Below are 17,085 nucleotides of genomic sequence, written 5' to 3' on the forward strand. Positions count from 1 at the left end.
TTGGAAAGGAAGAAGCACTCGATGATGAAGTGGGTGGAGTATTCGAAGAGTCTCCTATCTCCACAATAAGAAGCAACGCTTTCACATCAGGTTCACCAGATGTCGCATGTGATTCGTGCAAGGGGGGTTTCATAAAAGTTGCTCGCTGCATGGACGCTACCCGAGGTGGGAGCAAAGGAAGATGAAGATACTCAACTCAAGGCAAATACGTGGAGTAGAAGAATGATTAAGTTTCCCATTCAATCAAATACATATGTGGGCAAGGTGAGCTGGAAGAAGTCATGTATACATTCAAACTTGCTTTACATTCGGGAACAAGATACAAGAAATGATCTCCCAAGGTAAGAGATCCACTCCATGATATAAGCACTTCACTAAGACATACAGTGTGGTCAGATGGCATTCGGAAATTGTATGTTTTTGAGGCAGTGCTTGCTACACAAGCTACACAAGCGCAAAATGGATATGAAGGATAAACAAATTTGCTTATGGAAAATGTTGATTGTATTTTCAATTTCGTCTCACCTTTCCAAATTGCATGGCAGGCACATGCCCACTTGGTGCATATTTCATTCAACGTAAATGTGATCAATTCAATTTAACGAGAGCATAAACAGATTCGAAGCAAATAATAGTGATTAGCACAGAATGCAGTGATGGTGATATTTTTATTTTTGAACGCGAGAAGAGATGGCGGCCGCCGTTTTTGTTGATGTCGTTCGCTTCATTGGCAACCTTGTCATCATCTTCAAATCCTCGTCTGCTACTTTAGATCTTTACTTATTACTAAAGTGTAGGTTGACGTTCCTTTCGGCACTTTGTCCTAGCGGCTCTTCTTTTCGTCTTTGTCTTTGTCTCTTCCTTTGATCATCTTCAAACTCCTCCTCTTTGTCTTCTTTTGTACCGTCTCCTCTGCTTTCTTCTTTATCAGCAACACATCATCGCAGCCTCTGAGTTCGTATCTTTCTTCTTCCCATCATCTCGCCTTCTGTTAGCCGTCGTCTGCTCACCACCTTTTGCTTCGTTTGCTTCTGCTACTTCGCCAGATTCCTTCGTTCTTCAAAGGTTGTTGATGCTTCCCCTCCATCCTTCCATCCCACCCTTGTTCGTTTTTATACCCTACGCTACCATCCCAAAAGCTCGTAGCTTTATTATAGAAAAAAAGCTTCATAAAAGCTTCTGTTGGTTGACGTCAGTACATATGTCATCTTTTCACTTCAAATTTGCCTTCATCTGACATCTATTTCAGCGATATGCTTTATGAACTTATTTTTATAAATTATTTTCACCAATATGACTATTGTATTCTTACAAGAATATCTTTATGCCACACGATGCCCCGCTTTTACCAACAATGAAGCATACTCTATAACCTTTTGTAGTGGAAAACTTTAGCCATGTCTCTATATCTCCTTTAGGAGAAAGAACAAGAGCGTGAACAACTAACAAGGATTGACAGACCTCCACATTGAGTTTGGTGCCATGAATATGAACATGCCACATCTTTTGGATAAATGCAACATAGTTTTCTTTAGCTCCTTTTTAGTTCACAAGTATTGAATAGTCAATGGCCTCTTCTAGCTTTGAACTCTAACCATATTATTTTAGGTACAATCATAACTGTCTATTTCCAAAGAAGGAAGATTTGTAGCCACACACCCCTTTTTATTGGCGTAATTCTTCATGACCTTTTAATAAAAACGTATGGTCTCAGCCATTCATTTCTTGCATGGTGATCTCTTGGGTGTTTGTAGCACCCTCCTTCTTAAGCGACTTGTACAAAGGTAACATCACATTTAGCTTTGCCTCCAAAATACATACGACTTACTTCCTTCTATTGCTTCTTTCCACGTTTTATGCCACAAAATCGCAACTCTTATCAAATCCTTTGATACTAGTTGGGCCTCAAGGGAAGGTGCATTATCCAAAAGGTATGCTTCGTTAATCTTGCTATTGGTCAATTGTAGTAATAAATTTGACTTGCGAGTTTTTTCAATAGCTTCCCTATTTGCACGGCCATTTTGAGCATGTAAATCTTGAAACAGAACCCCAAAATTGAGTAGGATAATGTCCAAGCTCAAACTCCTTGCAAAACCTATGCCAAGAAGACATTGACAGAATGTGTAATCTTATTAGGGGACAAAACCCATGTCTTTGAGCTTTCAAAATGTATATCTTCTTATGAACTTGTTTTTCCATGCATTGTGCCCTATCAAAAACATGCTTTGAAAAAGAACTTCGTGCCCAATCACCATGCAGTTTGCAAATTACAATCCATGCTATGCAATCAATCGAGCGATGCTCCACAAAAAAAATTATGAATGCATTGAAGAAATCGTGCCTAGCCTAACTACAAGTGCTTTGTGCGTCATGCAAATGCAAACACAAAAGATACACACAATGGAAAATAAATCCCTAATGATGCTAACTAATGTTTTCAAATTCTTGGCGAAAAACTCCACCCTCAGATTTGTAGTGGTGAGCACACATCGTCAAGACATCCGCCCCCCTCCAAATGTGCACATAATCCAGATGGGCCACAGCTACCCATCCTCGCCACCACCAAGCTCGACGGTCAATGGAATTTCTTCATCTTCTGTAAAAGCATCTACAATGTCCACATCTTCATCTTCATCATCTCTTGGCTCAAGTCCATCATAAATCGTATCATCCAACTTTCTGACTTCATAGGTTACATCATCTCTTCTTTTAAATAGTTTGATTCTCTTCCCTGCAATCAGAATCAGCATGCAAGGTCGTACCATCAAGCTCTACTAAGGAATATGTAGCATTGTCATGGACATGCTACACTAAATAGGGTCCAAACCATTGTCTAGAAAATCTGTGTCTGCTATCAAAGTGGTCTTTGTTGTGAATCCTGGCCTCTTTGAGCTTTTGAATTGCTCTCTCAATATCTTTAGGTCTTCTCTCCAACTGACGAATACAAAGAGCCAAAAGATCTTCTCTAGTCGTCTCTTCTTGTTGCCATGGTGAAGCACTCCAAGTAAGTGTACAAGTCCATGTAGGCATGATTGGCTTCTGCCCATACATCAACTCATCTGGCATATAACCTGTAGTCACAATATGAGTGCTGCAATCAGCCCATAAGGTATAAGGAAACAACCTAGGCCATTACCGAACCCGTCCACCACATGCTTTGGCCAAGGCTTTCACAATTGGCAGATGGCCTCTTTCACTCTTCCTGTTGCCTTCTAGATTATACGCCGTATTCAAAGCAAGTTTAATGCCAAGGCAAGAGAAAAACTCCCTAGCCTCATTAGCATCCAACTCACCTTTATCTGTAGTAACTTTTCCAATACATCCATACCTACAAATAACATCCTCCAATAAAAACTTACAAACCACTCAAGTAGACTTCGTTCATAATGCTCTTCATTCCACTTGATTTGTGAGATCTTCTCATGCCAAAACAATATAGCACATCTACCATAAACCAACAAGAATAGTAATCAAATCAAGAACCCACTTGTAACGAATACATAGTGGGTAGGTAGGATGAAGCTCATCTCTATGCCTCACTGAAGAGAACAACTGACAATCAGGGCATGTCTCAACAAACTGTGAGATATCTTTGTACATGCCTCTCCACAAATAGCATTCTTTGATCTTCTCATAGGTCGCCCAAACAGCTCGATGCCTAGCCCAAAGACTTTCGTGGAATTCTTTCATGATCCGCACCTGTGAGGCTCTATCCAAACAACTCTCAATGGTTGTCCTCCTCCCTTTTGTGGATGATTCCAAAGTAGCCCACTTCGCAAGAAGAAACCATAATCTTTTCTTCTAATCTTCTTTAAGTCTGCATCAGTCCATCCATCCTCTCTAGACTTAAATAACATCCAATCTGTACATACTCTCCTGTATACAAAGTCTCATCAAAGCTTTCCAAAGCAGACACATGACAAATATGATCAGCATGCATGGCTAAAAGATCATCCCCATTATCAGCATCATGAATACAAGAAATATCCATATAATCATACCTTGCTCGTGAAAGCATATCGGCTACTTGGTTTTCTTTACCTACTATGTACCCAATCCACCTAAGCATGGTAATATCTGGAGTAGAACAACTCGTGATCATAAATAGAAGAGGCAAATAATTAGTCTGAACCACCACAGTAGCTCCAATGAAGTACTCTCTGTCATTCTTGAGAGCCGTGACAACTCCCAAGAGCTCTCTTTTAACTTGTGAATACCTTCGTTGCCATTCATTTAGGACTTTCACCCCAAACCGAATAGCATACATATTCCCATTTGCATTTTCTTGGCCAACATCTGATCCAATGCCGATAGGACTAGTATCAATAGTAAAAATAATAGGTCTATCACACTCATAATCTGCCTTTCAAAGAATCGGAGCAGCTCTCAATAATTTCTTCAGTTTCTGCATGGCTTTAATATGTTTTATCTCCCAAGAAAAACGTTGCCCTTTCCTCAAGAGCGGGTAGAGATCATCTGCAATATGAGCAAAATGAGGAATTCAAATAAGATAAAACACACAAGCTCTAAGAAACTGCGAACCTCCGAAGTAGAAGAACAAGTCTCTGCAATCTTCTCTATGGCATCAACCTTCACAGGAGAAGGCTTCCTGCTATAATATCCACACATATGTCCAACAATCAAAGCTTCTCTAGCTCGAAAAATAGACTTTAACCTTGACAAGGTCAAATTCACTTCCTATAGCCTGCAAAGAATACTCTCAATATCTCTAATATGTGAAGCCACAAAGAACCTACATCCATGGTCATCTAAAGAATCATATTTTCCTTCTTCCAAGCAACCCTTGATAGGTAAATCATCAATGAAAGGCATAGTAAGCTCAGGAATAAAATCTTGTAGAACCTTGTTTATTACATTCATCATATGGGCAACCAAATTAGTAGCTCCTTGCAAAAGCGTACACATCCAGACAAGACCTAGAGGTATCTTCATCGTAGTCAAATCCATGCTCTCAGGGCAAGCTGAAACTGATCATATCCAGAATACAAAATGTCGAGCAAATAGATAGCATGTCCAACAAAAAGGCTTCGACGAACTCATCCACAATAGGTCCAACACCAACATTTTGAATAGTGACCTTGTTTACTGGCTGTAGGTGCTGTATGAATCTGAGTGTCCCATTCTTCTTAGGAACTGCGAACCATATATTGGAATATGGAGCTGAAGATGGCTTTAGAATTGCCATCTTGATCCGTTCATTCAAAAGCTCTACCAATTGGGGCAAGTAAGCCCTCGGCACAGGAATAGGCCTATATTCCAAGGGACATGTGGAATGGTAAAAATAACCATAGGCATCACAACCCTAGGATCAACACATCCAATCTCATATGGAAAGAAGGCAAAAGCTTCTCTGGATCCAACAATAGACTTCAACCTTGACATGGTCAAATTCACTTCCTCTAGTCTGTAAAGAATCCTCTCAACATCTCTAATATGTGAAGCCACAAAGAACCTACATCCATGGTTGTCTAAAGAATCATCTTTTCCATCTTCCAAGCAACCCTTGATAGGTAAATAATCTATGAAAGGCGTAGTAAGCTCAAGAATAAAATCTCATAGAACCTTGTTCATTCCATTCATCATATGGACAACCGAATTAGTAGCTCCTTTATGGAAGCGTACACATTCGGACAAGGCCTAGAGGTGTCTTCATTATAGTCAAATCCATGCCCTCAAGGGCAAGCTGAAACTGATCATATCCACAATAAAGATCACCTAGTGAATAGATAGCATGTCTAGCAAAGGCTTTGGTGAACTCATCCACAATAGGTCCAGCACCAACATTTCGAATAGTGACCTTATTTACTCGTTGTAGGTCCTGTATGAATATGAGTGTCCCATTCTTCTTAGGGACTATGAACCATCTATTGGAATATGGAGCTGAAGATGGCTCTACAATTGCAATCCTGATCTGTTCATTCAAAAGCTCTACCAATTGGGGCAAGTGAGCCCACTACACAGGAATAGGCCGTAGATTCCAAGGGACATGTGGAATGGTAAAAATAACCATAGGCATCAAAACCCTAGGATCAACGCATCCAATCTCATGTGGAAAGAAGGCAAAAGCTTTTTCATGTCTGCATAACATCTCTTCAAAACATCTTACCTCTTCAAGAAGCAGAAAACCTTTGGTCATCCCAATCTTCATCTCTTGCAATGTCTTAGCTAAAAACTTATGTCCGATACTTGCAGCATCTTGCAAAGGAGGTTTCATAGCAACTCTCCTAATCATCTCATCACTATCCAAAGGTAGCAGTCCTGCAAAACGGGTCTAACCTTCTTGTCAACTGTCTTATATTTTGTCTAAACTCTGGCTTCATTGCTACAACCTGCAAATTTCACCCCTCGATAAAAATACCCTGGTAAACACAAATTTTGCTATGTATAAACAGCAACACCCAAATCTTTTTGTTGAAATATGTTAGCAAATAATACTTTTTGCTGAGAATCTGCAGGGCCCAAATTCTTTTGAAGCATGAAATCAGCAATTTCACAATATATCGCTAGAGAATGGACTTGTAAGACATATGACAACTCTTGATTGTTAGCATTTAGCAATACCGAAAGTTCTTCCATGGTACTTGAGCATGAAAGGCCATCTATCCGGTCTTCTTCCTGCATAACTCCTGCAATCATCAATTCTTTTTCTTTTCTTTTTACGTACTACTACCTGGCAGCTCTAGTCATATCAGAAATACACTGAAAACAAAAAGTAATTTCAATGGATACACCATAAACACATGAGGAAAAACTACCGCTACCAGGAGGAGAGATATTTTCCTAAGTCGTACCACCATCGTCTCGCAAGACCATGGTACCTAACAAAAATCTAGCTCTCTTGCCTAGAAGTGGGGAATCCCTCAAAGAATATTTATTTCGCTGATGGTTCATACAAATGGTCATGAATTGGACAACTCTCTTACCATCCTTGCTTTGGATCCCAGACCCATCATCTAGAAGCTTAGTCTTCGTCCGAGACTCGACAATAAATGGCTGCCCCAAAATAATAGGATAAGAACAAGAGTTCTGTACAAAGAAATGATAAGACTCACCCACATCTCCAATAGAAATCTTCAGGTTTGGACAAGCATCGTACAAATCTCTTGCAGTGTTGTTGGCTGCACACATGTGCCAACTATGATCCACATCAACCGGCCATCTACTAGTATCATATAAACCTTGCACTATGACATTTATCTCAGAGCCATGATCCAAAAGAGCAACACAAGGAATCTCAATCTACCCAAGCTTGACGATAGTTTGAGTAGTCGCACGAGCCTAGTGACTTCCAGGAAAATGGCTACAAGGCACCAATCTAGGCGTATCTTTGCCCTGATCATACTGTACAGAGGGTCAAGCATAAAGAGATTTCTTGGACTGCATACATAGAGCTCTATCTATAGACTCCTCAATAGTCTCCTCATCAGAATCAACCTCCTCAATTTGCAACCCATAGAGAATAGCCTTAGCAGTGACTAAAGCCTCTTGATGGATCATATCCTGTGTTGGCTCTTTGATAACCTGTCATTTTCTATTTATGATATTGATTATAACATCATGAAACTCTCTTTTAGCAATCCCCAAGACTTCTCCAAGTGTAAATTAAATTTTACAATTAATAATCCTATCCTCAAGTACCTTTTTTATGTCCGTGGTCGTTTCGATGTCGGATAGCAGCTTGAATCCAGGTTTCTTTTTTGGCTTTGGATCCTTTATCTTTGGGGCCTTTTGATCTTCTTGTACTTTTGGCTTCTGTACGTTAGCCATACCCTGCTCTGATCTTGAAGAAGAAGGCTGAAGAACTAGTTCACTCCTCCTAGTCACCCTATTCGATCCTTTAGGTTGATCATTATCTCTTTACCACTTTTCTTCAACAAGTGCTTCAAATCCTTAAGATTTTGCAATGTAAGCATAGACAGAAAAGACATCTATGCAATCATTCCATCTAGTTCCTTTTCTAATTGCATCTCCTATGGATGAAAGTTTGGGTGATGAAGCTTTACCTTTCTTTTATGCATGCAGTGCATAGGACCATAAAGGAGACTTATCTTTCGGCAACTGCTCCAATTGAAGACCATAAGCAGTAGCTTCTCTTGCCACCTCTTTCTTCAAAGAAGAAGAGCGTAAAAGAGATTCCTCCAATAATTTCTTCATACCTCCTTTGCCAAAATTTGCTTTAAGCGGTTGATCTGTGTCTCCGAAACATATCATCCTGTCCTTCCAGATCACCAACTTCAATCTTTTCGCCTCTTCAAAGTCTTGACAATCCTTCCCTCATGATCTGGACTATCGCACCATATGCAAGGGTGAACACAATCATTTCTGGAAGAATTCATAGGAGTAGAAGAGGTTGGGGCAGAAGTTGGAGCTAGGTTAAGTGGTTGTTATTCTCTTCTAGTCATCTTAATTTGAAGATCTTTCAAGTTCTTTCAAATTTCTTTCACCATGTCTTCGGTAGTGGTTTGGCAGATGGTCTGACAACCACAACAAGAAAAGGCATAGGCATAGGCATAAGCATAGACAACAGGATGAGAAGTAGGAGAAGAAGTGGAAGGACCAACACGAGAAGAAGGAGAAGTCGAGGTAAGAGAAGACATCGCTAGAGTTGTTTGCATGCCGTTCTGCATGCAAGACTTCCATCTCCACCTCTTTGTCAATCTGGAAACTGCATCAACAACATCTTGCCAATCTATCTTCAATCCCATAGGCTGCGGTACGGTCTTCAAGAAGTTCTTCCAACTCGTCTTGGAGTGCATGATCAGTTGCCTGCAAGAATAACTCCACTTTCTCCGAGTTTAGATCTCTTGGCTTTAATGCATCCAACTGGTTGTATCGCTCTTCAAATTCCCGCAACAGCTCAGAAGCAACAAGTCCTTTGTTGGGATAATAGACCCATTCCCTAAATGTCTTCCGCGTAGCAATAGCATAATCCTCCAGAAAATATTCATCTTTGATCGCCTTCTTGAAGACATTCCAGTTTGAGTCTTGCACAAATAAATCAGTCACTCTAACCCGCAAAGTGGGCATGACAAGCCATAGAAAATAGTTCCTCCAAATGGACGGAACTCCAAAGAAGTGCATCTGGCTTTCAAAAGCTTTAACATAGGGTGAGACACTTCAGCCATCAAATAATTTATGCTCACCCACATCCTCGATCACCTGTATTGCACCATGCGTACGCTCTTGTTCGTGATGCAACATTCGTTGTTGATCTAATTGTTGCTCATGTAACTGCTGCTATTGTTGCATAAATAACTGCATCTGTTGATTTTGCATCATAATGGCTGAAGAAAGAGTTTGCAATAAATTCTTCATCTCATCGATCAGAAAGGAAGAAGCACTCGATGATGAAGTGGGTGGAGTATTCGAAGAGTCTCCCATCTCCATAAATAAGAAGCAATGCTTTCACGTCGGGTTCACCAAATGTCGCACGTGATTCCTGCAAGGGGGGGTTCATGAACGTCACTTGCCGCAGGGTCGCTACCCGGGATGGGAGCAGAGGAAGATGAAGAGTACTCAACTCAAGGCAAATACGTGGAGTAGAAGAATGATTAGGTTTCCCATTCAATCAAATCCATATGTGGGCAAGGTGAGACGAAAGAAGTCATGTATACATTCAAACTTGCTTTACATTTGGGAACAAGATACAAGAAATGATATTCCAATGTAAGGGATCCACTCCATGATATAAGCACTTCACTGAGAGACATAGAGTGCGGTCAGATGGCTTTCGGCAATCGTATGTTTTTGAGGCAGTGCTTGCTACACGCGCGCAAAATGGATATGAAGGATAAGCAATTTTTCTTATGAATAGTGTGGATTGTATTTTCAATTCCGTCTCGCCTTTCCAAACTGCATGGCGTGCACAGGCCCACTTGGTGCAGATTTGATTCAACATAAACGTGATCAATTCAATTTAACGAGAGCATAAATAGATTTGAAGCAAATAATAGTGATTAGCACAGAACGCATTGATAGTGATATTTTTATTTTTGAATGAGAGAAGAGATGGCGGCCGTCGTTTTTGTTGATGCTGTTCGCTTCATCGGTAGCCTTGTCATCATCTTCAAATCCTCATCTTCTCCTTCATATTCTACTTCAGATCTTTACTTATTACTGAAGCGTAGGTTGATGTTCCTTTCGGCACTTTGTCCCATCGGCTCTTCTTTTTGTGTTCGTCTTCATCTCTTCCTTTGATCATCTTCAAACTCCTCCTCTTTGTCTTCTTTTGCACTGTCTCCTCCACTTCCTTCTTTATTGTCAACGCATCATCGTAGCCTCCGAGTCCGTATCTTTCTTCTTCCCGTCATCCCGCCTTCTATTAGTTGTTGTCTCCTCACCACCTTCTGCTTCGTTTGCTTCTAGTACTTCGTCAGCTTCCTTCGTTCTTCAAAGCTTGTTGATGCTTCTCCTCCATCCTTCCGTCCCACCCTTATCCGTTTTTGTACCCTGTGCTACCATCCCAAAAGCTCATAGCTTTATTACAAAAAAAAAAGCTTCAGAAAAGCTTTATTGACATCAATACATATGCCATCTTTTCACTTCAAAATTTGCCTTCGTCTGATATCTATTTCAGCGATATGCTTTATGAATTATTTTCATAAATTATTTTCACCAATATGACTATTTTATTCTTACAAGAATATCTTTGTGCCACATGAGACCTTTTAATAAGAACGTATGGTCTTGTCCATGCATTTCTTGCATGGTGATCTCTTGGGTGTTTGCAGCACCATCCTTCTTAAGCGACTTGTATAAAGGTAACAGCACATTTAGCTTTGCCTCCAAAATACATGCGGCTTGCTTCCTCTATTGCTTCTTTTCTATGTTTCATGCCAGGAAATTGTAACTCTTATCAACTCCTTTGATACCAGTACGGCCTCAAGGGAAGGTACATTATCCAAAAGGTATGCTTTGTTAATCTTGTTGTTGGTCAATTGTAGTAATAAATCTAATTGATTCTGCATCATAATGGCTGAAGAAAGAGTTTGCAATAAATTCTTCATCTCATCGGTCAGAAAGGAAGAAGCACTCGATGATGAAGTGAGTGGAGTATTTGAAGAATCTCCCATCTCCACAATAAGAAGCGACACTTTCACGTTAGGTTAAGTAGTAGATGTCACACACAATTCGCGCAAGGGGGAGTTCGTGAAAGTCACTCACCGCAGGGACGGTACCCGGGATGGGAGCAAAGGATGATGAAGAGTACTCAACTCAACGGAAATACATGGAGTAGAAGAATGATTAAGTTTCCCATTCAATCAAATCCATATGTGGGCAAGATGAGACAGAAGAAGTCATGTATACATTCAAACTTGCTTTACATTTGGGAACAAGATACAAGAAATGATCTCCCGAGGTAAGAGATCCACTCCATGATATAAGCACTTCATTGAGAGACATAGAATGTGGTTAGATGGCTTTCGACAATCGTATGTTTTTGAGGCAGTGCATGCTACACAAGCACAAAATGGATATGAAGGATAAGAAACTTTTCTTATGGATAGTGTGGATTCTATTTTCAATTTAGTCTCGCTTTTCCAAACTGCATGGTGCACACAAGCCCACTTGGTGCAAGAGCATAAGCACATTTGAAGCAAATAATAGTGATTAGCATAGAACGTAGTGATGGCGATATTTTTATTTTCAAATGGGGGAAGAGATGGCGGCCATCATTTTTGTTCATGTCGTTTGCTTCATCAGCAGCCTTGTCATCATCTTCAAATCCTCGTGTTCTACTTCAAAACTTTACTTATTACTGAAGCGCAAGTTGATGTTCCTTTCGGCACTTTGTCCCAGCGGCTCTTCTCTTCATCTCTTCCTTTGATCATCTTCAGACTTTATCATCAATGCAATCCTTCTTTATCATCAATGCATCATCGCAACCTCCAAGGTCCTATCTTTCTTCTTCCCATCGTCTCGCCTTCTGTTAGCCGTCGTCTCCTCACCACCTTCTACTTCGTTCGCTTCTGCTACTTCGTTAGCTTCCTTCGTTCTTCAAAGCTTGTTGATGCTTCCCCTCCTTCCTTCCTTCCATCCCACCCTTGTCCGTTTTTATACCCTGCGCTACCATCCAGAAAGCTTGTAGCTTTATTATAGAAAAAAAGCTTCAGAAAATCTTATGTTGGTTGACGTCAGTATATATGTCATCTTGTCGCTTCAAAATTTGCCTTCGTCTGACATCTATTTCAGTGATATGCTTTATGAAATTGTTTTCATAAATTATTTTCACAATATGACTATTGTATTCTTACAAGAATATCTTTGTGCAACATGATGCCCTGCTTTTACCCATAATGGAGCATACTCTATAACTTTTTGTAGAGGAAAACTTTAGCCATGTCTCTATATCTTCTTTAAGAGGAAGAATAAGAGCATGAACAACTAACAAGGATTGCCAGACCTTTTGGATAAATGCATCACAGTTTTCATTAGCTCCTTTTTAGTTCACAAATACTGAAAAGTCAATGGCCTCTTCAAGCTTTGAACTCTAACCATATTATTTTAGGTACGATCATAACTGTTTATTTCCAAAGAAGGAATACTTGTAGCCACACACCCCTTTTTATTGGCGTAATTCTTCATGACCTTTTAATAAGAATGCATGGCCTCATCCATGCATTTCTTGCATGGTGATCTCTTTGGTGTTTGTAGCACCCTCCTTCTTAAGCAACTTGTACAAAGGTAATAGCACATTTAGCTTTGCCTCCAAAATACATGCGGCTTGCTTCCTCTATTGCTTCTTTCCACATTTCATGCCACAAAATCACAACTCTTATCAACTCCTTTGATACCAGTACGGCCTCAAGGGAAGGTGCATTATCCAAAATGTATGCTTTGTTAATCTTGTTGTTGGTCAATTGTAGTAATAAATCTGACTTGCAAGCTTTTTCAATAGCTTCCCTGTTTACATGACCATCTTGAGCCTATAAGTCTTGAAACAGAACCCCACAATTGAGTAGGATCCAAGCTCAAACTCCTTGCAAAACCTATGCCAAGAAGACATTGACAGAATGTGTAATCTTCTTAGCGGATAAAACCCATGTCTTTGAGCTTTCAAAATTTGTATTTTCTTATGAACCTGTTTTTCCATGCGTTGTGCCCTATCAAAAACATGCTTTGAAAAAGAACTTCATGCCCAATCACCATGAAATTTGCAAATTAGAATCCATGCTATGTAATCAATCGAGAGATGCTTCACACAAAAAATTATGAATGCATTGAAGAAATTGTGCTTAGCCTAACTACAAGTGCTTTGTGCGTCATGCAAATGCAAACACAAAAGATACACACAACGGAAAATAAATCCCTAATGATGCTGACTAATGTTTTCAAATTCTTGGCGAAAAACTCCGCCCTCAGATTTGTAGTGGTGGACGGGCAGCGTCACGGCAACGAGTGTGGCATGTGGCTCTCTTGAATGCCATGTTGTAAGCCCACATTGCCACATATAATTTCTTATCCCAGTTGCGCTTGCTTTCTGATACTATCTTGGATGAGATTCCCACCCGTTGTTTATTTGTACTCTCAACTTGACCATTCGCTTGAGGATTATATGGGGTAGTCTTGTTGTGCTTAATCACATATGTCACATTTAATATTTAGACAATTCCTAGGGAAATGTTGGCCACCACACCACTTATAACTGAATCTTGAGGGGCCATCCTCTTCAGGGTGTCGACTCCCTATCAAATTCTACTACTTCTTAAGGAAATTAACATCAATGGATATTTGTCTATATTGTTCGCTAATCATATCAGTATAGTGCTTCATCATATCCTTAACTTTGCCAAGGGCATTCAAGGCACTTGACTCATAGCTGTGATCGTCTACTGTCGTTCCATTGGCCTAACCACTTGATTAGGGATTGGCTGTTGATTCCCTGGAACAATGGTAGGATTTATCGTTGGGCTTCCAATAGTTGGTGGAGCCATCTAGCTAGTTATAGGCATGGTTACCCTAGGAGGAGCTGGCAACATGGGCACATTTGGAATTATACTTCCTCTCCCATTAGGAGGACTCATGGGCGTCCCTTGACCTCCATTTGTCAGTGCTAAAGTGTTTCTAAACCCTAAAGTCAAATTCTAGTTTGCCCTAGAGGTATAAGCTGCTTGTAATCGTGATTCTACCTCTTCTGCTCTTCTGTAATAGCCGTATCAATGTTGGTAAGAGCAACAATGCTCAACTACACTTGAATGTTAAAGTCTAGCCCATTCAAAAATATTGCAATTGAGCAGTAGCTGGAATAGAAATATAGGTTTACAACTTATAGAATACCTCCTTGCCTTCTCCATTGAACTTTGCTATTTGCTCAAGCTCTGCCATGTTGCTAATCTTCAGTTAACCAGCAAAAAATTGTATTTTAATGTGTCAAGAGACACAAGAGAATCAGTGTCAAATTGACACTAGTTGAGTGTTAATGGATACTAGTCGGTACTTGATCTCCTTCCTCTCAGGAACTTCGTGGGTGGCTTCTGAGCTTCCTTGGACACTTCCAGACTAGTAATGAGCTTCAGAGAGTATTCCTCAGTGATCAAAATCACTGTTGATGATGGTAATGAGAAAAAGAACAAGGTTACCAAGCTTTTCTTTCTGGATATGGCTTCCTCTAGGGTTTCAGACAACTGACTGTTCTTTCAGTTCGTACAGCTCAACGAGTTGACCATTGCCCAAGATATTGCATGGGGAGTAGGCTTGCATAGTGAGCTTCAAAAGCCCTATGCTCACAGGGTCGATTGTGAACTGTACAATTGGCGTCAGCAGTACGACCGTGGACAGGCGCAGATTGGACAGCGCATTTCGATTTCTGTAATGTTGGAGCTGGAAAGCAGTAATGTCATCGATTGAGGTGCTAGGATGAAGCGTCTTGAGCAAGGGAAGATACCTCCAGAAGGAATCACTTGAAGATATGGCCCGTAGAGAGAGATCCAAGAGCTCCAAGGTGGGTAGGTGCAGTCTGGCTATGGCTGCCACAAGGTCCAACTGAGATTTGAAGTTGAAACTGGAGATATGAGCTGAATGTGGGCTGGTTAGAGATTACCAGAGGTGAAGGGAGACTAGAGATTCAGAGTATGAGCTGTGCCATGCCCAATTGGGCTCTGATACCATGTTAAATGATGCGGATCTAGGACATGACACAAGCTATGGTGGATCAAAGATGAAGACCAAGTTCATAATGACATGGACAAGTAGAGACCAACTATTACACAAGTGAATTAGGTTCCAAGATAGATTAGCTTGGACTCATAAACACAATCTTGTGTAGAATTGACAATGACAAGACACTTAACTGAAAGTACCAAGCATCATGATATTGTATTCATTTCATAGTTAAGTACAATGCTTCATAGGCTTTGAGTTGTTCCACTCTCCTCACTGTGCATATGGGATTCAGGACAGCTCCTCTTGGAGCATACATCATTTGTCTATTTCTCAACAGTCTTGTGAGTCTATCTCACTGACTTTTGTCATACACAAATGAATTGGTCCGTATTGACTGAGATTCGGAAACCACCACTTATTAGTGGCTCCTAGAAAATGCACTACCTGTTGGGACCTAAAACGGGCCTGACACTGACTCTAAGTACTAGTTGGGCGTCTCTGCACTCAAAGAGCACACCCCCTCAGCCGCCTCTCGGGCAAGAGCGTCTAAGGGATACACTGCCCTAACTTCTATCGTGAATTTTGCATTTGTTTTGGATTGTAATCCAATAGTTAAGCCTTCCCCACACTCCTCAGAGGGAGTTCCTACACATATATCAGTGTAAAGTGCCTCATAAGCACAAACAGAAGGAGGCACCCCTCAGCTAAATGTCATGGCCCCACTGTAGCTCTCCTAGACCTCGGGAATTGACCCCTTGAAACGCTGCTAACACAAATAGCACGTACGTCACAAACTCCACTCTTATTTTCAAACATTCTAGGAGATATAGATATTTTCCTCACTAAAAAGTCCCCACGGAAACTGATCATCTAAACCTACAGCTTAGGTATCTCACATGCTCAACGTAGGTCATATGTATGAATACAATTGCAACGCATCCAGGAATGACACCATGTGTTGTGTGCAATGCAATTGTATATGGACCATAGTCCTCAATCATTTTATGATTTAGAAATCATCATTATGAAGTGGAAAGATATTTCTTTCAATGATTTCAACCTACATGTAATGCTGCATTGCTAAGGGTCAGCACCGAGCCTTCTCATACTACTCAACTCTCTTAAACTTAAATTACAAACATCCTATATGGTATGCACAAACAAATATATCAGAATTTTGAATGTTATCAATAACTAAACACCCTCAAAACCCCTCCTCCCTACCGTTTAGGTTATGCATGGGTTGGTAGATATAGAAGATATGTTTTCATGCGTTTTTATAGTAAAGCTTAGGTATCTCACATACTCAACATAGGTCATATGTATGAATACAATTGCAAATGCATCCAGGAATGACACCATGTGTTGCGTGCAATGCAACTGTGTACGGACTAGTCCACCTCAATCATTTTATGATTTAGAAATCAACATTGTGAACTGCAAAGATATTTCTTTCAATGATTTCAGCCTACATGTAATGGGCATTGCTAAGGGTCAGCACCGAGCCTTCTCATACTGCTCGACCCTCTTGAACTTAAATTACAAACATCCTATATGGTATGCACAAGCAAATAGATCAGAATTTCGAATGTTATAAGTAACTAAGAACCCTCGAAACCCCTCCCCCTACCGTTTAGGTTATGCATGAGTTGGTAGGTATAGAAGATATTTTTTCATGTGTTTTTCTTGTAAAAGTAGTAAAAACTATACTTTAACACAAAGAAAAGACTGAACTAAGGCTTATCCCTCATGCTCCAACCATGTCATACATCCATGAACATAAAGCATATTTTTTCTTAATTTTCTAACTCAAAAACCTAATCTTTTCTATTTCTCCACTATTTTTCTTCATTTGTTTAGATAAAAATTATGATATTTTTAATTTATCTATTGGAACTTATCACAATCACTGAGAATTGTTTTTATATTCATTTCTAATCCACATGAATCCAAAAATGATAA

General features: G+C 40.1%; 1 pseudogene; it reads left to right on the plus strand.

The window, feature by feature from the left end:
• LOC148014931 (uncharacterized) overlaps window positions 1-14,868 on the plus strand; it is a 44,439-nt pseudogene extending 29,571 nt beyond the window's left edge.
• The last annotated feature ends 2,217 nt before the right edge of the window (window positions 14,869-17,085 follow it).

Source organism: Lygodium microphyllum, chromosome 24 (genome assembly GCF_053477565.2).
Source record: "Lygodium microphyllum isolate KBCC chromosome 24, Lygodium_microphyllum_v1.1.10, whole genome shotgun sequence".
NCBI classification, from domain to species: Eukaryota; Viridiplantae; Streptophyta; class Polypodiopsida; order Schizaeales; family Lygodiaceae; genus Lygodium; species Lygodium microphyllum.